This window comes from Jatropha curcas, chromosome 6 (genome assembly GCF_041381405.1).
Source record: "Jatropha curcas cultivar XTBG-Jc1 chromosome 6, XTBG_Jcur_1.0, whole genome shotgun sequence".
Classification (NCBI taxonomy): Eukaryota; Viridiplantae; Streptophyta; class Magnoliopsida; order Malpighiales; family Euphorbiaceae; genus Jatropha; species Jatropha curcas.
In genome coordinates, this window is record NC_143156.1 from 23,322,545 (window position 1) to 23,347,820 (window position 25,276).

The 25,276-nt window shown below is 31.3% G+C and overlaps 1 pseudogene; it reads right to left on the reverse strand.

Moving 5' to 3' along the window:
- Positions 1-9,456: 9,456 nt before the first annotated feature.
- On the reverse strand, positions 9,457-23,617 carry LOC149495746 (putative LRR receptor-like serine/threonine-protein kinase MEE39; annotated as a pseudogene).
- Between the last annotated feature and the right edge of the window lie 1,659 nt (positions 23,618-25,276).

Below are 25,276 nucleotides of genomic sequence, written 5' to 3' on the forward strand. Positions count from 1 at the left end.
CGTCAACTGAGCTACAATCCGTAGGTAAAAGGACATTAACTATTTAATTAATTGAATTCATGTCAAAAAAAATTTAATCAATCTATGTGAAATCCTAGACATTATAGTATTTAACATTTGATAAAAACTCTTTCAACCTTTAAAAGTTATTATAAATATTATATTACCCAGCGAAACGATATAATTAACAGAGATAGATTTTTAATTTAGTCAAAAACACTAAAAATTAGCTTGAAAATTGTTGCTGAAACTATTTTTCGTATGGTACGAGCTTCCTTTTAATATATTAAACTCTCATTGTCAACGATGTAATTGATATTTAATGAAGTACGCTATTTTGATTTCAAAAAGATCAAATCCTGAAGATGAATTGAATTGCAGGTTGACTCGCAACTTGTGGTGGGTATTCTTCGAAACAAATCTAGCAATTAGAAGCCAATAATTCTCGGTTTTTAATCAAGAATTAAATCAAACCGATTCAATTCGATCCGATTTAAATAGTTATTTCACAAATTTAGTTACCGATTAGTTTGGAATTTAGATATTTAAATCATTTGGTCTTCAGTTTTTAATTCAGTTACCATACATATCTAACTTAATTTATTTTAACCTAAATTAGCTAATTTGGTTTGCAATAACCAAATTCAAAACGAATTAAACTAATTTAATTCAATTTGAATTGATTATTATACCATTTGATTTCGGATTTGAATACCATAAAAACATATTCAGATAGATCGAAACCGGTATAATTCGGTTTGGTGATCCAAATGCTTACCCCTACAAGCAAACTGCTGCGTTTTTTAAAACTCTTCTCTCAGCTTGTGTTCATCTAATGGAACAGATCGGGGAGATTAAGGTAATTGGCATTTACCGGAAGCCAATAATGTTACTGACTTTCTTTTGAATGAGGCTCTTAAAGCTACAAGGGGTTTACACATATTAGTACATCCACCAGATTCAATTAATAATTTTTTTGAAGCTGATACTATTGGTGTTTGCTGGTAGGCAAGTTGTAGTTGTGTAATAAGGGTATTCCCTCCTATTTAAAAATAAATAAATCAAATCCTAACAATCTTTTGTTTTAAAAATGAAAAAAATAATAATTAAATTAAATGAATTTTTTAATTAATTGACACATGTATAAAATATTAAAACAAATACTATATCTATTATAAGCAAAGAATCGTGTTAAATGACTCAAGTTTAGGTCTAACACAACTTTCATTGCAACAGCTTAAAATGTTTAAAAAGTCCTCAATATGTTCATCCGGTGGATTTAACCGCAATATACACAAAGGCATTTTAAACATTTTAGCTTGATAAAGTAAAAGTTTATATTTTGCATATAAGCAAATTAGGTATATATTTAACCAACACAGACTTGCCTGTAGCTTACTAACATAGATTCCCTTATTGGTTTTGCATTCATGTTCAAAATTATATATATACCTTGATAATTGAATTGGAAAGGAAAAGAAATAAACATAACATTTAAAAATAGGAAAAAAAGTTTCCTCAAATAGAAATAGGACAAGAAATTGAGATTGGAGGATTCAAAATGCAGGGACAGAATCAAAGAATTGAAGAATTAATTTTTGTATCATAAAAAAATAAAAACCTCTCATTTAACGGTTAGATGAAAGATTAATTCTTTTCAAGTATGGGAGCGATTATATTTATATAAGTCTTTCTCAAAATGCTGACTTCACAACTTGATCAACAAGTGCAATCTGGTGCATTTCAACCACTAGACTAAGCTATCTTGGATTTAAATGATTATATAATGTCGCTTGAATTCAATTGATTTGAGGCTTCTTCGTGTTGGTCAATGGATATAAACAAGCCAAACATAATCCTACTTTGAAGCTTCCAAAATTTTGATAAAGCATAGCCAACAATAAACCAAAGTACCATCATGGGTTGTTGGTTTGAAAAAACTTTCAAATGAAATCAACAATTAATGATTTATGGTTTGATTCAGAATTTTAAACTATTTAATACACATCTCTAATTATTTCTAATTTTGATTTTAAAATTACGCTTTTCAAACTAAAGCTGTGTTTGGTTTGACGTAATCAACCATGTAAGGGAATGGAGGTTACATTACATATTGATTATATTGTTTGGTTCAACTTTTTTTGGACAATATAATGTAATTGAGATTACATATGTAATCTTCATTATTAAAATTGATGTAATATTCATTACTTAAATTGATGTAATATTCATTACATAAAAAAACACATGTATTGTCTATTACATTAAGCAAATGTAATACCAATTACATCAAATTATCCCAATAAAAACTTTACCGTTTAAGGCTATTTAACACTACCACCTCACTACCCCAACTACCAAGTCAACCATTGTATCACCACCACCACTACCGTAGCCATCACTACCACCACTGCTTGATCACACCACCATCACCGCTCCACCCAACCTCATCACCACCTCAACTACCATCACTATCCACCACCACCATCACTCCACCACTACCACCACCACCACCACCATTGCTCCACCACCTCAACCACCACCACTAATCCATCACCACCAACACCACCACCATGACCATCACCACCACCATTGTTACACCACTCCACCACCATCCTCACCACCACTCCACCACCACTGCTCCACCACCACCCTCACCACCACCTCAATCACCACCACGACCACCACCACCACGACCATCACCGCCACCACCACCTTAACTACCACCACCACCTCGCTGCCACCTCAACCACCACTACCATTACCACCATCAACACAACCTCAACCACTCCACCGCCTATGTATTTAGATTTTACATTTCACGTATGCATTTGAATATGTAAAAATAATAAGTGGTAAAATCACTGTTAGTAAATTCAATCCTAATAGTCGACTCAATTGACAATATTCAACCTATTAATAATGAGACATTTTTCTCATTTACGAAATTTGTAATTACAACAAATTTGGTTTTAGTTTTAGTTTGTATATCAGAAAATGGATTCATGAAACAAACAAAATTTATTTTTTTATGATTTTTTTTTTATTCTAATACATCAAATGAAAAAATATATAAATTTTTTACAAATAAACATATATTTCCCATTTGAAAAACAAAAACTAAAAATCAAAAAGTAACAAGTATACCAAACCAATCCAACTTGCTTTTAATTGGTTTTGGTGAATAATTTGTTATAAAAAAAATATTTATAATATATAGGACGCTTGGAATTAAATTAAAGCATGAGTTATATTAATTGTATTAAATTTTGTTAGGTGCAATCAGTCAACTTCAGGATAAATTTCAAAATGCCAAATAACAACTTGAGACCTAATTACCTGACAATAGCTGTACTTTGGACCTTTTCTCCATTAGCTAACCTCACACATCCCCAAATTATCAAAGGTGGAAGATGTTCAAACATATCCCACCACTACAATATAATAAAATGTTCAATCTTAAGGCAATTTGCAGTTTTTTTTTTAAATTTTATTAATTAATATTTTATACTATCAAAATTCAGTTGATGGGTCACTAAAGTATAAAATACCAATAGATAAAATTAAAATAATTAGACAAATTTCTAAAAAGTATCAAAATAATAAAAATCCCAAGTGTTATATGTTGATAATTCTTCAATTTAGAATAAATGATATAGTGTATATTACGTATAGAATTATGTTCCTCAATCTCATATACGTACAGTATCATATTCCTAGTATGGATAGCACAAGGCAAACGTGATGCACTTAAATGTGGAGATACTTTTAATTTTATAATTAAATATAAAATATCAAAATTAAAAATTTGAGATTAAATTACAAAACCTGAAATTGGATTTTTTTTTCTTAAATATGATTTGGATTCTCCTTGGAGTGTTTCAAATTTGGACTTATATTTGTCAAAAAGAAAGAATGGTAAGGCATTATCAACTTAAAGGTAAAAAAAAGGTTTTTTCTTCAGTTAAACCCTTCAAAATTACATATTATTATTTTTAAAAATAATTTTAGCATTTGATGAAAAAAAATTAAGATCTCATATCATTTATTATAATTAAATGAAAGAACACAATCCCAATTTCCCTCATATATGTTTCCAAGGATTAATTATGCTTCAATATTTCAAAATGCAATTTTTTTTATTCAAAAAAATATCAAAAAGAAAAGAGATTAGTTTAATGCACACATTGGTCCTACCTAATCCTTTCTTCAAAGTCAAAATCTTTTTATAAATGACATTATCTTAATAAAAAAGGTATGAAAAACTTCACTTTAACATGTAATAAAGCATCAAAGTTTTGATAAAGAAAACTAAAAAATTGATGTGAACAGGAGTAATGGAAGCTAGGGTTTCAGAGAATTAATGAGGAAGAAACTTGATTAAATTCTTATTAGATCAGGATATGAATTGTTACATATTAGCTATATTGTTTATATATAACGATATTAGATCTAAGCTAGTTGTAGTTTGTTGTAACCGCTTGTCCACCTCAGCTATGGTCCTAAGTGTGTGTATAAATATAACTGTGGCCCAACTAATTTGCGTTTGGACTTTATATAAAACTGAAGGTCTTATAATATGTTTAGTTCAACCTTCTGACCAAGCCCATCTTGGGAAAAATATTCGAGAAACTAGGGTAAGGGAGGTTCTTTGTGAGGATGTCGGTGAGTTGTGATTTGGAAGGAATATGGTTTGTCTAAAGGAATCCATTTTGAATCTGGGTGCGAATGACATGGCAATCAATGTCGATATGCTTTGTACATTCATGAAAAATAGGGTTTTGGCCTATATGATTGGCGGTTTGATTATCGAAGTAGAGTTGAATGGGAAGGGGAATGGAAATCTGTAGATCTTGGAGGAGAAAGGATACCCACTGAAGTTCACAAGTTGTATTCGCCATACTCTAGTATTCGGCCTCCACTGCCGAGCGACTAACAATTGCTTTTTTTTTTTTGTTTTCCAAGAAATTAAAGAGTTTCCGAAGTCGCTCAAGGATCTTTGCGTCTATAGGTGGCCCAATCAACGTAAAAAAATGATGTGATTTGGAAAGACGATGAGTGTAGAAAAAAGAGACCGAGAGAGGTTGTGCCATGGAGATACCTAGGGAGATGTAAGGCAGCGTGAAGACGGCCATCGCAAGGAGCTTGTATATACTAGTTGAGCTATTGGACGACGAAGGTGATATCGAGGTGGATCGTGTTCAGATACAATAATCGACCCACCAGCCGATGGTAGCGTTCTAGTTTTGTCAACAGCGACCCCATCTCAGGTAAAAGCTTCAAACCTTGAACTATGGGTGTCTAAGCAGTCTTAGATTCTTCAAAACTAGAGTCTTGTACCAGATCTGAAATAAATTTTTATTGAGATAAAAATAGGCCATAGGAGATCTGGCTATTTCAAGTCCCAGAAATTATCGGGCTAAACTCAGATCCTTGATGGTGAATTTTTTATGCAAGTGGGCTTTAATTTCTTATATGTGATGTTCAGTAGAACTTGTTATAAGTTTTTTGTCAATGTATATCGATAAAGGAAGGAAAGAATCACTAGATCCCATTGTGAATAAACACTAGTCATTCAGGGATTGTTTTAACCCATAGTCAAGTAGGGTACCTATAAGTTCCTTATTCCATTGGCGTCCTGCCTGTTTGAGGCCATAAAGGGACTGCTTGAGTTTGCAAACTTGGCCATTTTTTTACTTTAGAGTAATCCTCCGGAGGAATCATGTAGATATCCTCATCAATGTAACTGTGAAGGTAAGCATTGTTGATGTCAAGCTGATGAAGTGGCCAAGCTTTGGTTGCTATAAGTACCAATAAAATTCTGATAGCAACTAGCTTTACAACAAGCGAAAAACTGTCAGTATAATCTAGGCCTAGTATTTGGTTGAAACCCTTGGCTACTAATCTGGCCTTATACCTGTCAATAGTTCCATCAGGTTTGAATTTGACCCTATAAACCCATTTGCACCCAATAGGCTTCTTAGCTTTAGGTAGGTCTGTTAATTCCCATGTGTCATTAGATTCTAAAGCTTCAAGCTTATTTTGCATGATAACCTGCCAATTATTATTGTCTTTACATGTGAATATGATGTTGGTTCATGGATTTTGTAAACGTTGTGATTATATGCAAGATATGTAGTAGAGTATGTGCAATTGGATAATGATGTAGGGGATTGATTTAAAAAATTTTCATGCGTCTTTGCAGGGGTTGGTGATACATTGCCATGGAAGGTGACAATGGCTACAAAATCTTTTAACCAAGAGGGATTTTGAGGTATTCACGCACTTCTCTGAGGGTTGGTATTTGGGGTTCAGGTAAGGTTGGTGATGGTTCAGGTAAGGTATTTAATGTTGGTGTGGTTTGTTGTGTTTGTTAAGGATGAATTGTGTAATTTTGTTGAGAAGTATTGTGACATCCTACTGAATCGAATCGTTGCATAGAGTCGAGTCGAGTCGGGCCGAACTAGAACCTGGTTCGAGTTATTCAAATCCAGAGTGGGGTAGAATGGGATGTAACTTAAATAATTAAAAGAAGTGGACTTACTTGAATGAAACAAAAAGATCAAAGTTATAAGGATTAGGACTTACTTGCACTAAAATATAAAGTTTAGGTATGAAAGAGTAACCTATTGAAAATTTCGATACTATTTGGTAATTTTTCACATCCAATCCATGATATTTTGGAGCTTTCCTGAGACTTCCATTTCATTTTCCCTTCTTCATCTTTATCTTCATCTCCTGCATCTACCTTACTATGCCACCTTCCTTTCTCCATCAATTGTAATGGTATTCAAGCACTAAATTCAACCTCTATTCTATCCAAGTAAGTAGAATTTCTTGAATTTCATAATTTAGTGATATTTTAGATTATTCATAAGAGTTCTTATGTATAGAGAGGTGAGCTCAAAGTTAGAAGAAAAAGGAAGCTAAGAAGAAGATTTCAAGCTTTTTAAGTGAAGGTTTGTTATCTCTTTTAGTTTAACATATTTTCTTGCATGAGAACTTGTGTAGTGTGATTTTAGTGAGAAGATATGTTGATGAATGTTGAGTAAGAGGTCTGGAAATGGTGAGAAAGTATGGGATGAAATGACCAATAACTTCACCCTGATTTTGACCTTGTTTAACGATGGAATTAGGAAGTGGTATAGAAGAGTTATTTGTTCCTCTATGTTTTAGCTGTCCATGAGTTTTTGAATCACCTAATTTGGAGTTATAAATTGAGAGATATGACCAAAATAGTACAAACTGTGCAGGCTGGAAACACAACTCGCGCTCGCGAGTTTCAGGGTCGCGCTCGCGATCTGTGTCTGTAAACTCTTTGACTCTCTTGTGTGCTTCTCGTGCTCGTGCAGTTGAATGTCGCGCTCACAATCTGTGTCTGTAAACTCTCTGACTCTCTTGTGTGCTTCTTGAGCTCGCACAGTTGAATGTCGCGCTCGTGATCTGTGCCTGTAAACTCTCTGACTCTCTTGCGTGTTTCTCGCGCTCGCACAGTTTAATGTCGCGCTTGTGACTTGTGTTTTGATGCCTTTTGGTCCTTTTGTTTTTCTATGAAAGCATGCCATTTCATTCCTTTGCTCAAATAGTATTCCTACAATCACTTTAAAACAAACAGACAACTCGAGCAAACGTAAAATGTATGAAAACAACATGTAATCATGCAAATGATATGAATTTTAGGAAGCATTTAATATGCTTTTGCTTTGTACTATTGACATACCGATAATATGCTCCATTGAGGTTAGGTAGAAACCACGTAGATAAGGCTATGTTGCTACATAGGATAGCAGATCTGCGCCCCATACAGTTTGGTACTCCGGCTACAGGCCGTTGAGTGGATATGATTATATATGGGCCATAGCAGTCCAATCATACAGAATTCATGCAGTTTCGTACAATTCTTCTTATCACTTTGGTTTCACTATAACCTTATGGAGCCATACAGTTCTATTGACTAAAAATTACATACGTCATACAACATAATAAACAGCAAGTACGATTATGAACATATAATGACAGTATCATGATATGTGTGCTTACAAATTTATTTATCCATATGTGTGCTTACATGTTTATTTATCCTTATGTGTGCTTACACGTTTATTTATAAGCTGAGATATCCACTGAGCTTTAGTTGCTCAGCGAGTTACCTGTTTAACTCATAGATTTTGGGACTGGACCGTAGAGAGTCATCTTACAACTACTGCAGTTCATCTTTGGAAGACCCAATCTTCAGGGTAGCTACGCATTTTGATATTTTGGTTCTATCTAGACTTAACATGGCATGTACAGGGCATATAGTTGGGCCCATTTCATTTTGAAAACTAGTATAATGTCTTGTAAATATTAAGTACATGTCTATATCTAAATAATGTAGAAAGCAACAGCATGGCATAATAGTCAACATATAAGATGATATCAGCATGACAGGACACAAGTTCAAACAGCTTGTAGTGTCTCGGCTCGATTCATTCGGGTGAACGGGTGGATCGGTAAGGGATGTTACAAGTATTGGGGCTGGTTGGATAGGAATTTGGTTAAGCTCTATCTGATAATGGAAAATATGGTACATAACTGTTTGTGTGATTTGTTGAATTTGTAGGTCTGTTTGTGTTATGTGAATGAGGTGTATATGATGTAGGGTCTTTCTATATGTCAGTATTGAAAGTATCTGTTGTATTTGTGTCATCTAAGCAAACCGATAGAGAAAAATGGGTTATGTTTTCTAGGTTTTGATTGTGGAAAGGGAAAATGGTTCCCTTGAAATGAGTATCTCTAGAGTGAAAAATCTTTTTGTTGGTAAGGTCATATAATCTATATGCTTTTTATTATAGGACATAGCCTAATAGCACACAAGGGACAACTCTTGGATCAAACTTTTTTTGTTTGACCTAACATTAGAGGGATAGCATAGGCAACCGATCACTCTAAAATAACTAACATCTGGGGGTTTGTTGTAGAGAATATCATAAGGTGACTTCCAATGTAATACCTTTGTGGGCAGCCTGTTTATGATGTAAATTGCAGTTAGCAATATCTCATACCAAAGGTTTTTAGATAGTCGAGATTGAAATAGGATGGCTTTACTAATTTTCAATAGAATCTTATGTTTTCTTCTCCACTCAACTGCTTTGTTGGGGTGAATATGGGCAACTTGGTTGATGTATAATTACTTTGTTGGCAAACAACTTTTTTCATTTGTGTGTTTACAAATTCTATGCCATTGTCTGACCTAATCATTTTTATTTTCTATTGGAAGTGGGTCTCTATGAGGTTAATTTAATGTTATACTACGCTATGGACTTGTGCTTTGTGTGATATCATGTAAACCTAAGTAAACTTGCTATAGTCCTTCACTATGGTCATATGTATTCTGCGCCAGTTATAGAAGTAATAGAATAGGGACCCCAAATGTCTATATGTACTAACTGAAATGGTGTATTTATTGTACTAGTACTAGGTGAAATGGTAGTCCTTCTCGTTTGGAAAGTGGGATATGGGATAATCATGAAAATCAAAATTCAGATTTGATAAGAATGGTGCATGCTTGAGTCTTGAACTTGATACATGACCTAATCTACTGTGCCAAAGCATATTCAAATGACTACCATGATTTTTACAACCATTATTTGAGACACAATCTGTTTTTGAAAGCAAAGAAATCATAGGTCTAGGATTATTGAAAAAAGATGTGTGATTTAGATGATATAGACCTTCTTCCACCTTTCTAATGGCAATTACATCATCATTCTGCAAATCCTGCAAAATGCAATGGTCAGGTAGTGTTTTTATAAAGATTTTGTCGACTTTTGGCTAAGGTATTCACTGAAATGAAATTGTATGTAAAACTAATTTGATGCAATATAAAATTTTGATGCAAAAACACATTTCCTATATGAGTGACTAATTTGAAACTGCCATCTGGCAGCCTCACTGCTTTGGTTTATATAGGTTATGTATGGTGGTAAAAAATGTATGTTGTATGTCATGTGGTGTGTAGCACCTGTATCCTTAATCCAATCATTTTCATCAATATTTTGCATGCAATTTTGGTGTGAATTGGCTGAATTAACTACAAAACAAGCTATATTGGCTGTAGATATCATGATTGAGTGGTTGTTCTTAGATTGCCTTTCCCTTAATTGTCTTCATAATCTCATATTGAACAAGCTTAGTGATGTCTTCATTGTACCCACCATAGGGATCAGTTATCTCAGAAAGAGCGGTTTCTGCAGTTTGTATTAATACAACAACATTTGCTTTTGCATTCTTTTGCTTCAATTTATAGTACCATTCAGGAAATCCATGGAGTCTGAAACAACTGTCTCTAGTGTGTCCACTTTTCTTACAATAATCACAGAACATATCTTCTTTTCTTTGTCGAAGCTTGTCACATCTCTATTATAAGTCCTTTGATGGTTTTCTATGTTTTTTTGAAAAGGCTTAGTGGTCTTGTATGCATACATTGTTGTTATGTTGTCATTTGATTCAAAGGTTAAGGTGTGGATTTTCCTTTGCTTCTCAACCCTTAACACCATAGAATAGGCACAATTTATACTAGGGAAAGGTTGCATAAGCAAGATCTAGTTCCTCATATTATCATAGGTCTCATTAAGTTCCATTAAGAACTGTATGAGCTTGTCTTCATTACCTAATTCTGTAACTGCCTCAGATGCACCACATGAGCATGTAGGTAAAGGGCTAGGCATGAGAGTTCATCCCATAACTTCTTGGATTTTGTGAAATACACCATCACAGAAGTGTTGCCTTGAGTTAAATTTGATATTTCTTGCTTGATTTTAATGGAGCAAAGGACCATTTCTCTCACCAAATCTTTGTGTTAACTCCTCCCAAAGTTCTTGAGCACAATCAGTATATAAAAAAGCTTCTACAATTTCTTTAGCTATGAAATTTAGTATCCAGGACACTACCATGTTGTCCACTCTCAGCCACTTATCATAAAAACGGCGAATGTGGAGCAGGTTTGGGATAGAAGCCATTGATAAAACCTAGTTATCTTTTGCTCTCAAGGCAATTAACATGGATCTACTCCATGAAAGATAGTTATTTCCAGTAATGAGAACACTTACCAAACTAGAGATAGGATTGTATAAGTTCATAAGTTTGTAAATTTCCGATTCTTCTTGTTTTGTTCTTTGATTCAACTTTGTCGTCATCTTATGAGTTCAATCTTGCAGGTGATCAAGTGTGTTGAAGAAGAAGAAGAAGATAATGCCTGAAGTGAAGGAAATCGTGATATTAGTTTTATAGAGGCTCTGATATCATGAATAGGATTAATGGAAGCTAGGGTTTCAGAGAAATAATAAGGAAGAAACTTGATTAAATTCTTATTAGATGAAGATATGAACTAGATGAGTTATTATATTGTTTATATACAACGATATTAGATCTAAGCTAGGTGTAGTTTGTTGTGACCGCTTGTCCACCTTAACTCTGGCCCCAAGTGTGTGTGATCCATTTAGTTTGTGTTTGGGCTTTGTGTAAAATTGAAGGTCCAATATGTTCAGTTCATGATATATTTGATTTTCGAAAAAGGAAAAACCAAACAAATCAACTCTAACTTTTCTTTTTCTCTTTTTTTTTTTTTAATTTTTTCTTCACAATGGTGAAATGGACATAAAGAAATTAAAGTTGTAAATTGCTGGAATGGGGATGGAAAAATTAAAGAAATTTTTTTTAGAAAAAGGTGACAATCAAATCAACGTTAGTATAAATTAGGGTTATTGAAATGTCAATCAGTCGACTGATAAAGAAAGCTAAAGCAAGTTTGTTTAAAGCTTATTTCAAGTGGCAATTAATTGGCAATTACAGCTCCAAGCCAAATGGTATTTCATTTTTGAACGTTACATCTTTAAAGCTTGTTTTGTGTCATAAAAAAAGAAGTGTTTTGAGAACAGGTCCGGTGAAGATAGGGATTCACTGAATTGGAGGGGTCAACTAGATTTACAATTCAATCGGATTTTTATATAAAATATTTTTCAACATATTTATTAAATAAAATTGAAAGTATAAGATAAAAAACTATTAATATCAAATAAAAAAAATTCTCAAATTTGCTTTTATAAAAAAATATAAAAAATAGTAAATAATTTTAAACCAAAAGATCAAAATATTACTCAATTTAATACTAAATAAATCAATTAATTACAATAAAATATAATATTATTTTTCACATTTGAATTTAAAGTTAGAAAATTTAATTATTTTAATTAATATAATAGGACCTTGGATTTAGAAATAAAGAGTTTCAAAATTAAAAAATAAGTGGATCCAACTTTTGAGAGCCCAAATTTTAAAAAGCCCACAATTAGAGATTAAAACCCAGAATCTGAATCGAACCGATTTTAACCGGTCCGGTTCACCATTTTTGGCCGATTTTCATCCGGTTCTTACCAATTTATGCTGGATTTTTAAATTCTCCATTTTCCTATATGACCCGGCCCGGACCACTGTCCGTTTTCTAGTTAAAAACCTGTCAAACCGGTTGGTCTGGTCCGATTTTCGAAACCATGGTCATAAGATGGAGAAAAGCAAATCAAATCCCGCTACCCCTATGTCCTCTGAAACGAAACTGGAAAGTTTTATTTCAATCAAGTCCAGCCATATTATTTGGTTGTTTTTTTTTTTTTTTTTGAAAGGCATATTATTTGGTTGCTGATGTATATTTGATAGTAACCCAATCATAAATGTTTTTTAGAGTACTTCAAAAATATTAATAAAATAATTGAATTATATATAAAATACACACAATAACATAACTTAAATGAAAATACTATTTATATAATGAAATAAATAGGTTTTTAACATGAAAATAAAAAATTTAAATTGCTTTATATTTATGTTTCTTTAATTTAATTTTGATAATTTCCTTATATATTTTAGTTAAATGATAAAAAGTGAAATTTTATTCTCCTTTTAAAATTTTCAAGCAATAAACTAAAATATTTGTTAGCACAATAAGTTTTGGTAATTAAATTATTGTAATTGATATAATTATTTTTTTTCCTTTTAATCTCATATATTTAATTGAAATGGTTATTAATTAATCAAGTGAAGTATAAAAAATTTAATTATAATGCAATAAATTGTAATGAATTCAATTTATATTTTAATTCCATTAGTTAACCATAAACTCTATTATTTAATTAATTTTTATTAATTATAACTCCATTACAACTTTATTGGATTAGATTAGATTGTAACTCTATTATTTAATAAAAAAAATTAGTGTTTATTAAATAAAAATTAATTATAATAAAAAATAAAATGCTACATCAACACTTTTTTTGCTTTGCACATCAGCATCCATGCTTCCATTAACTAATCATATTATTGTAGTTCTATTATTTAATTAATGTTTATTAATTGTTATTCCATTATGTAATAAAAAAAATTAATTGATATTTTTCAGAATATGGTTCTGTAAACTTACATAAAAATATGCAAAACATACATGGAGAAAAGAGAGAAAATAAAGAGAGACAGTTAAAACTGCGACTATTCCGACGTTCAAGTCCGTAAGAAAATAATAGTAATTGAATAAAATAAATTGATATTATATATTTGAGTTGAAAGTTTAATGCCTTTTATATAAAGGTAGAAAGACTCTTGATTACAGTTAAAATTAGAGTCATTGTTGGATATGTATTTAGAATATGTTTTTTTGAGTAATTGATAGTCAATGTTTGGTTAGCATTTGATTTTCTAGTGTACTTTGTATTGACTGTGGAATAAAATTTACCTTATAGCTTAAGCATTTGCAGAGCTGCGATTGCTCAAGCTTGATTTGGGTAACGGACTTCTTGTTAAATTAATTGTTGAAAAATTGATATGCATATGATACACGTACAATATAGTTTAAATGTATCATGGAGAATTAAAAATTTTTATTGTGACTAAAATGAAACATCACTCTTAAGATAGTATGTGAAGGAAAATAAAAAAGCAAAAAGATTAAATCATAAGAGAACATTAAGAATTCGTTGTTTTTAAAAGTCATAAAAAATAGAATAATTTTTAAAGAGTCATTATATGTGAAATTCATAAAAATTATAAATTAGAGAGAGATAAGAGACATATTTTCTTTCCAAAATCTTCCATTTTTCTTAGTTAAATTAAAATTAAATACTCAAACTTTAAAGAGTTTCACTCTCCAAAAATTTTTTATTATATAAATTATTAGATATAAAACCAATTTTCTCCAAAAAATAAACGTATAATATAAACTAAAAATAATAAATTTAAAGTATTTTCATGTAAAAAAATAAATTTAAAATATTATTATAACTACTAAAATTAAAAAAAATTAGAATTATGTTTTTAAGTTATTTTAATTAATTTTTTATTTTTATTACTCATTTATTTGTGTAACTGAAAATTTTGTATTCATTAAAGAATTCACTGAATTTTTTAAAATAATTTTTAAAACATATTTTCATTTTTAAAAAGGTAAAAAAATTTTGGTATCTATTGGAATACCCTTTAGATGCCCGCTAATTCTAATAGCTTCTATTTTATTGACTGTTGGCTGTTGGGCTTAGATACCTTGCTCATTTGTACAACTGTATAGCCCACTATGGCCAATGGTTTCTTTATTCACACATATTTGGGTTGATCAAAGTCCATTTGAGAGGCCTTAGGGACTAGCCCGATAAAAGCCCATGTAAGAGGGTTTAGAAACTAACCCTTTGCACTTACTCAGCGTGCTTGTATAATATTATAGATTATATAATAAAATAGCCTTCTCTTTATCTTACAAAATTATTAATAATTCATAATTGAGAGAATTCGAACTCCTGCTATCATGCTGCTGAATAAAGTACAATCAATACAATTCAACAACTAGAAATTACAATAAAGAAAGTATAAATAAAATTTGAACCAAAACGACATGTAGTAAAAGAAGTGTTTCCATATTCCGTTAGTAGAATTTGTTCCCGGAGTCGAACTAGGTTCAACCTTTGGAAAAACTTCCATCACACTAGTCATGTGTGGCAAGCTCAATAACTTAGATGGGGCCAAGGTGATCATTATTGTAGAACCCACGATGGATACAGGATACAGTGTGACAACTTTACAATGATTGATCCAGCTCCCACAGTGTACAAAATCTTACCGTTGATTTTTATGTCCATGATTCTCGTATCATATAAAGCAGGTCTGGTTGGCAATTCCGTGAAGTAGAGTACAACGTAAGCCGACTGCGGGTTCCAACGTGGATAATCAAAGGTCAAGATTGGAACAGAAATGTTGGGTTCAATGGAGTCTTGTAATGCTAATATAGGAGGGTCATTTTCTAGTGTGGCGGTAGTGGAATCTGGTAGAGTAAGGACTCTTTTGCTATTTGGTGAGGTGCCTCCACTTGTCCAAATCCTGTTGTACTTTTTAGAAGAGAAAAGCCTTGTGTACCTATCTTCCATAACCAGAAATTATATACACGACATGCATTGTTAATTCTAAATTTACATCGTATTTTAGAAAATACAAGCAAATAAATTGTTAATTCTAGATTTATTTCAAATATAAAAATTTAATTTACAAATGATTTCATATTTTAAAATTTATTTCAAAAAAAGTGATATTATGATGAGATAATGAATTAAGGATTTTTTTTTTTACAAGTTATCTTATTTTGACAACACATTTTGCACTTCAAAAATATTAAATAATAAAAATAAATATTTTTTAATAATATAACATTTTTTTAGAAATTAAAAAACAAAACCAAAGAAAAGGCATACTAAACTATTGTTATCCTAATTGGTTTTATAAATACGTGAAAATGATGGAGTAAATTAAAGATAAAAGCATAATAATAATAATAATAATAATAATAATAATAATAATAATAGGAGAAGAACAACATACCTAATTTCATTACCACAAAACAGTGACAGAGCCAGAAATTTTTCATGGGAAGGCAAAAATGTGTTTATCATTTTATTTGACGAATTTATCTATAAATGCAGTTCATTATATATAACCATCGCATAAGTAAAGATAAATGATTTACATAAAGTTTCATAAACAAAACTTGTCAAAACTATATCATAAAAAAATTTTTGATCCTTACTTGACTTAACTTCATTTTTTATTGTTGTCTATAAGTTTTGCTCAACGTTCTTTCATAGAACTAAAGTCATCTATGATTGAATCAACACTAAACTTCATTGAGATTTTTTTTTTTTTTTGGATGTAAACAAACAAGCAATCATCTAAGAAATTATCTTCCATTTTGTTGCGAAGTTTGGTGTTCTCTATCTTCATTATTGAAAGTGCTCGTTCTGTAGTTGCTGTTGATACAGGAAGAGTAAGAACAAGCCTAATCAATCTCTTAATGAGAAGAAAAATTAAATATTTTCTAGTTGGCATAAGCCCTTGACACAACTCTTGAAGACTGTCTAATTTTTGCATTTCAATATGATCTGGAACATCAAGTTTAAAGTGTTCAAGTTCTATCCTTAAATATATCAATTCTTGCTCTGTGAAATCATTAGGATAGAACTTCTATACAAGCTTGCAAATATTATCAATGTGACAAGCCTTAAATCTATCTCTGGGTTCTAAAACATAACTAAGAACAATTAACTCTATCATGTGATCATTGAACCTATTATTCAATTCTTACAACTGATAATCAATCGCAGTAATAAATACATCAACTCGACAATAATATTCAATATTAATCTGATCATGTTGGTTTCGAGATCGACCACGCCTTGTAATATATCGAGCACTAAAATTTGAGATATCAACTTGATGTTTCTCACATAATATTTTTACTTTTTTTAAAAAAGTTTCCCAACCTAAATCTTTTAAATCCTTGATTAATATTTTTGTACTTGAGACAAGATGCATAATATTGAAAATATCCTGAGATTAGCGTTGCAAAACTTGACAAAAAATTTGACTAATTTCCAAAAGTTCTTTCATGAGATGCAAAATGAAGGTAAAGTCAAAAGATAATAATTGCTTTAGAGCGAACTCTGCATCTCCTCGTTGAGAATATGAAACTCCTTCATTAGCCATTTTACTTAGAACCACACAAGTTGCATTGAACATAACTTAGAACCACACGCTTCATCAGTCATTTTACTTAAAACCATACAAGTCGCGCATTGAGCATAACTTAGAACCACACAAGTTGCATTGAACATCTTTTGTGTTTTTTGTTCTTCTCTCCAAAGTGTAAGTGTGTGCTTGTCAATTAACTCTTCAATACTTTTTATATAGGCTTAATTATAAAGTTAGTGTTCCAACTTTCCAATTTTTTCTATTTTGGTGTTTTGATGGAAAACATTTGTAATCAAGTATTTAAACCCTAAAAATATTTTCAATCATGTGTCTCTATCTTACATGGCAAGTCGAAAATGCAAATAGGATGAGAAGTGTTGTGCCAAGCTGGATTTTTTGCTTACTTGGAATGAATGTTGAGTTGTCAATCGGTGATTAGTTATTGTAGACTGAAAAATGGAGATTACTGAACTAGCCTTCAATGAAATGCTCTTTTATCTTCATTCAACAATGGAAAATTAGGGTTTCGAATTGCGGGCAAGTCCAGTCTGCTAGAGTATCTCCTTCCACTTTCTTCTTATTCTTCTTCTTCATTTTCTTTAGGTCCTTGTCCTTTTATAATCAAAGTGTTTTTGCTCTACACAAATTTTCACATCTTTGCCTAATCAAGCGCTTCAGATTTGCGTTGGTTGTTCAATGTTATGAATATATGTAATTTTTGGTTATCTTTTTTTTTTTTCATGGTTGTACAAGTTTTGTATGAAAGGATTCCGATGTTTTTTGCAATTCTTATACTAATGGAGCTTTTCTCAGGGGAGTTTGAAAATTTATGTCATATGAATGGTGTTTTAAGAATTAAAGGTTTAGTTTGAGAAGCTTTATCTTTTAAAGCGATAAGGTGTTTTAGCTGTTATCCTTCATGAAAAGATCTCATCTAGTTTCCAAATTAAATTGTTTCCCTTGTCATTTGGTCATTTACTATTGATTTTGAATATTGTTGTCATGAGGTTGCTTTATTTGTTGTTTCTCAATTTTTTTTTTCATTTATAACTTCTCATCAATCATGCCACGTTACTGTACTGTGATATAAATCATGCCACATTTGTCGAATTTGGTTTCTGCAAATTTGCAAGATCATCTCCTCCGATGTTGGTGACTTGGGTTTCAGTGTTGAAGGAACAAGAGACTGTTCTGTTGCCTCAAGAGAGACACTAAGGGCAACTCTATCATTTAATCAAGTCCAATCACGTTTTATACACGTGAATTCAACGAAGCAGTCTTAGTATCATCCTATATGGCTTTTTTTTTTTTAATTTTCAGTAGGTCCTTCTCATCCCATTTGTATTTCCGGCTTATCATATGGGATGGAAACACTTGATTGAAAATGTTTTTGGAGTTTAAACACTTGATTGCAAAATGTTTTCCGTTGACATACCAAAATAGAAAAAATTAGAGAGTTGCAACACCAAATTTATAATTAAGTCTTATATATATATATATATATATATATATTAGGATTTTGTCATGGGTTAGTGGGCTGGGCTTTCTTCTGCAGTAAAATGCATCTTGAAAAAATAAGAAGATTAACACAAAGCCACGGTTCAAACTTAGGTCACTTACCCCGAGGAAAAGCGCCCAACACCACTAGGCTAGCAAAGATAACATACTTATGCAATGCATTAATTTTAACCCAATCCCCCTGTCTCCGTCATTGCCACTAAGGTTAGTTCTAGGCATGGCCGGTTCATTGAACCGCCGGTTCGAGATGTTTAAAATTTTGAACCGGAACCGACCCTTGAACCTCCGGTTCCGATTCCGGCACGGTTCTGACGAACCGACAGTTCAAATTACGGTTCCGATTCGGTTTCGGCATTACGCAAATTTTTAAAAAAATAATAAAATTTTGATTCCGAATTCATGAATAAATAATAATTTTAAAATGTTTATAAATTTTATTAACTAAATAAATTATTATAAAATTTTAAAACAAAAACTTCTATTAATTTAGAACTATTATTACATTAAATTTACAAATTTTGCTAACTCACTAATATAGAAAATTATAATTTTTTTATTTTGGGCTTGAATTAAATTAAAATTGAAAAATTTTAATTTAATTGCCTACGTATCCTCTTGAAAATTAAAGAAAATCAAAGCCCACATAGTTCTTTTTTTTTTTATTACATTGGAAAATAACCTCCCAATTATTACAATTAATTTTAGTCATCGGTGCCACTAGTCCCCGTTAATGAGTCGGAATCATCATCGTCGCTTGAATTTTGCTGGTCTTGAGTTCTCAACGCTGCTCTAGTCCAATCGTCAACACACTCTTGCATTTCCACATTATTTGGCAATAATCTTTACTGTGCTGTATCTAAAATTTGTCCACCCGCACTAAAAGCTTGTTCCACTGCAACAGTAGAAATTGGACAAGCAAGAATATCTTTTGCAATTGAAGCTAAGACTGAAAAGCGATTTGCATGCTTTTTCCACCAATCCAAAATATCAAAATTTGTTGGGTCTTCATCCGCATCATCACCTAAAAACTCAAAATTTGTGCTAATATATGTCTCAATTTCTGTGTATGAATGTGGACCCTCTCTTGATTTTTTTTGAAACATTTTGCATGAAGGTAAATTGTGTAGAATGAAATTTAGTGGATTGTGTAGTTTGTGGATCTGATACTTGAGGAATGGGAGATACTAATTTATAATACTCATTATACAATTGACGGACATACCTTAAAACATTATTAGTAAGAGAAAAATAATCTGCCTCAATATTAAAAGATCCATAATAAAGACGAAAAAATTCTTGTAATGCAACTAATTTAAATCTAGGACAAAGAAAAATGCAACTAAATTTAAATCTGGAATTTCAATATAATATTTTAACCATTTAGTTTTCATCATGAATATACATTTTTGTAAATCATCATCATTTTCATTTTCAATTATGGCACTACTTGTGGCCAAACAATGAAATGGAAATAAATGGAAGGTAGGATAATAAACACCACTAAAAATTCTCGTACAATTTTCAAAAACTTGCAAAATATCTAATATTTTTTTACAAATAGTCCAATTGATTGGATAAAGTTGAAAATGTGATGCATGCAATTGCATAAATGAAGAAAGAATATCTTTATATTCATAAGACTCACCAAATGAAAAAGATAATTGTTCCATACAAACCATTTTAGCCATTTCAATTTTATTAGTTTCATCACTATATTTAAATAGAGGAGTGTTAGGATCATCATACCTTGATGACGATAATTGAGTTTGAGTTACATCCATTCCTACCTCACTTGGATGATGTGATTTCAAATGCCTATTGAGAGTGCCATAGCCTCCTCCAAGCTTGAATACATATTCTTTTTTGCAATAATTACATCGAACCGCATTGATTTCTCCATTATCTTGAACAATTTTTGCAAAGTGCTTCTTGAAAATATCTGATTTTGGTGGTTTACCTATTGAAATATTAGGAGATGTTGCTTCTTGTGGTGGATGACGCCGAATATAACATTCCTCAACTAGAGTTTGATATTGAACTTTATCATTAAATTTTGGTGAAAAATCAATCAATGGATCGTTTGAATCAATTTCTTCCACACTTTGAGCAACTCGCTTTCCCTTGGAGCTTTGTGAATTGTGTGCCATAATTTTAAATGGAATTATGGAAAAAAATAATAATTGGAAGATGAAATTAATGGAATTTAGAATTGGATGTATGAAAATAAAACAATATTAAGAAGAGGAGAGATAGGATATAATTGGTTGTGAAAAAAAATAATCAACTCATCATATTTATACATATTTTTCATTTATGTAGTTTCCCAAATTGTCCCTTATAACAGAAAAATAACAACTATATTTTTGGATAATTTAGTAAATTATAATAAATAAATAATTGATTAAAAATGAATAAATTTTATTTACCAAAAATAAAAAAAATAAATGTCACCTCAAACTAGCCGTTTTAACCTTTTTTTTTACACAATTTTTTTCTTTTTACAAATGAACTATTATTTTTTTTTCTTTTTACAAATGAACTATTATACATGAATAGTCCATTTGTAAAAAGAAAAAAATTATGTGAAAAAAAATAAGGTTCAAACGGCTAGTTTGAACCTTTTTTTTCTACCAATTAAGTCAAATGATTTAATGATATTGCTTTTTTTTTTCACTACTTTTTATAAATTATGTATGATTGTGTTCTTATTTTCATCATAAATCAAATCAAGTGATATAAATTTTTTTATAAAAAATTTTAAGTAACAAATAATTTTATTTGTGAATCCGGTTCGAATCGAACCGAAACCGCCGGTTCCGGGCCGGTTAAGTTCATTTTTTAACATTCACATGAACCTTAATCGGCCCTTGAACCGCCGGTTCCGGTTCAAAATTTTAAACCGCCGGTTTCGGTTTGTCTACAGTACTGTTCGATTCCGATTAGAATTGAACCGGTGGCCATGACTATTTAGTTCTATTAAGAAGAGTGAAAGTGAAATTGCTCTGCATTTGTGAGTACAAATGAGTCCACAACGACATCGTTTAAAAGGGATCTCTCCGTTTATTGTTTATACCAAAAACACTTTAATATTACCCGAACCACGTGTTGCAAATACAGCCTCAACATATATGGGCCCTTTCACCAACGATGTGTTGACCGTTGACCATTTATGGTCGTCCAGATACAGATCGAATGTTGGAGGTTTTGAGAGGGAGTTATAATTACAGGTAGTAGAACCCAGCTCGAATTATGTACTGCCGTGGCTCCTTATATGCTGGAATTGTGTAGCAATTTCAGTCCATATGATTAGGAAAGAATCGCGGAGTGGTCATCTCATCAACGGTTGATTTTTTGGGAGGCGTTTCTTGATGCCTGCTTAAGTGCACTGATCGTCCATTTTGCACTAGAGAAGGTTGAGCCCCCAGACGAGGTGATTCGATACCACAGTCTATTCTAAACCACGTGTTGGGATCTAAGATATGTGAAGGAGATTGATGAGTGGTTATGTGAACAGTAGTATTTAATTTTTTATTTTTGAATTATCTTTAAAGTTTTCAAAACATTGATTATGTGAGTAAATATTATTAATCACGAAATAACTTCTTTCAAGTTGAAAATCTCCAAAATAAATTATAGGAAAAATCCCAATAATATCTTATGATTTGCGAAATACAGCTAGTCGGATTATATCTTTTTTAAATATACCGATATATTTTCCTTATGTTTTACTTCTATTACACTATTAAGTCTGTCTGTCCAATTTTCGCAACTTTCCAGTTAAGTCAACAAGAAAATACAGAGATTAAAGGAGAGATACTAAAATATTATACTAAAAAAATTATAGTACGGTCCCTAAGGTTTGAAAAATACAACTAGTCTATTCCGGTATTTTTAAAAATAAAAGGGTTTTTGACATTTTATAAAGTACTTAACAAAAAAGATGCAAAAATTGAACGATAGAATATTGTGATCTAATGAAAGTAAACTACAATGATATTTTAGTCTATTTTAAAAAAGACATGAATTAGTTAATTATATTTCACAAACCACGTGGATCGTACCATACTTTACCCTAAATTATATTCAATAAAAAAAATTATGACATATATATTTCTTGTTATTAATTTTAAAACTAACTACTTTTTATATTTTATTTTGGATGATTTGCATCCACCATCATGTGGTGGTATAGATGATCTAGTAAAGACTCCGTCAAGACTATGACCTCAGAAGACTAAATAGTATTATAGTGTTACTCTGAGTTTGGGGCACGTTCTAAATTCGACTTTTGCATAGATAATTCGGGAGATATTTAAATTTATAACTAAAATTTTGAATTTGTGGTATTTAAAAGCTCCGTAAAATAGTTCTTCAATTCTAAATTATTGCTTGGCAATTAATTAAGTGTTAATGGTTATAAAAAAAATTTATAGCTACACTGAATTAATAAATTTGAAGCAAGGGGAACCCACTGGTCTTTTACATTTTAGTCCATATACTTATATTAATTCAAATTTTTACTTTTATTAAATTTTTATTTTTCACCCCAATAATTATTACTTTTATACATTGCCCCCCTATTAATCAGATTTTCTAGACCCGCCCGTGATTTGGAGTGTATTTATCTCATTTTACTTTATTAGTAATTAAAGATCCGAAATTTACATTGTAAAAAAAATAAAGATGGCTCGTGATTATAGAAGTTACGATTTGAAAGTTTCTAACGGAAAAGGAGAGTATTACTTATGTTAATTCATACAACGAAAGGTTTCCTTTTTTTATTTTTTTATTTTTTATTTTTTTTTTATTTTAAAAGTTTGTGTAATGCATGTTATACGTAATACACTATTGTTAGCCAACAACTTTGATTTTTGAACATAACATAAGGGGGATTATGAAATCCTATTGAAGGAGGTTGAGGTATATATAATTGATTTTTTTTTAAATGTCATAGAAAACATATATATAAAGAGAGAGATTCAGGTTTCTAATCTTGAGAAGAAGTTTGGTGTAATTGGAAGAGGACGACACAGAAAAGCAGCAATGTCAATAAAACTTTCTTCATGGAGATCAAAGGATTGTGCGTTTGAGAGAGAGAGAGAGAGAGAGAGAGAGAGAGAGTTTGTTCTTCTCCTATCAATATGGGGGGAAGCACACAAGATGTTGTAAAGTTAGTATACATACTATTAAATCTTTGTAATCTCTACCAACAAAACCATTATAATTCAGGGCTAAATCTCATAGTTAAGCTTATTATCTTGTCATTTCTGTAAGTTTATGAAGAAGTCAAAACAATTTTTTAAAAAACTTGTAAATATATCAGCAATATTTTTGTAAATGCTGTAGAAGGCATTATAGTTAAAAAGCTAGATTTAAGAAATGAAGGTTTTGTTTGCTGCAATTGTGAAGAAGATTCATAGTTTATTTTGAACATGGTAATCAAAGTTTATAATTAACTTTAGATTGTTAACAATAGGATATTACATCATAATTCAATTTCACATAAACACATTAGCCTGAGATTGTTCCATTTTGTGCAACCAATTGCTGGTCACCATCCCTCCATAATACAATAAAGCCCATAATTCAGCATCAAGGATGGAAGTAGAGCTGATATTCATGCAAAAACCAAAATCCATCTCCCCAAAGAGCCCCGAATAAGACTGCCTGCAGAAACTCTATTAACATGAAGTTTAAGAGCACCTTCTGTATTTAAGTTCACAGCAGGAGATAAAGGAGGCATCCAACTTAGAAAAATGAAAATTATATTACAATCAAAAACGTGCTAAACTGGTGCTTTTACTCCGGCGAGGATAACACCAGTAGAACTATATATTATGCAAGAGAGAAGAGATGAGACAACAGGAGGAGGATCCTACTTTTACTTTTGATAGACAACATGAAGTTCGATGACTACATTTCAGGTTCTGTACATCCTCTTACATCAGGGAATAAGGCGGGTCCTCTCCAAGAAGGCATTTCAAAAATGTAGTGGTCTGCTGCTATCTTTATAAAATTATGCTGCAATATTTAAACATTATTAGTCTATCTTCCATATTTTTAAAATCATTTATATTTGTAGATAAAAGAGTTATCCTAAAACGACTTATATTTATGGACAGATAGAGTATTGTTTTACTCGTTATTATTAAACTATTAGGCACTTGTTGATAGAGATATATATGTTAGATTATTTAATAATCTGTATGTGACCCATGTGATTAAAGGGCTGGTTCTAATTAAGGTGGCCCAAGATGATGGTTATTGGGCTTAATGGATAAGAGCCAGTTAGGGTTTTAATACTCTTCCTCTGCCTTATAAAAGATAAAGGAATCAACAGATTAGGGTTAACACAGAAACAAGAGAGTGTGACGGCTTCCTCAAACACATACGGAAATAGTTTGTTTGAGAGAGCTCATAAAAGAAACTCCCGCAGCTGTTGATTATTCTCTGACCATTAAGAGAGTACTTACGGACAAAAGGCTAGAGTGAAGAAACATAAATCTGCTGTTATGGTGAGAATCGAATTGTCCCAACGAGGTAACCCATAACATAGATCTGCCATTATAGATCAAGGTACGCTTCCGATTATTGTATATTCTTGTCAAACAAATTCTATGAACAATAGATCTGTGTTATATTAAAGTTTATTCAACATGTGGTATCAGAGCCTGTACCTGTTCTAGATTTGTTTGATAGCGTTTTGTTTGGCTTAATTAATGAA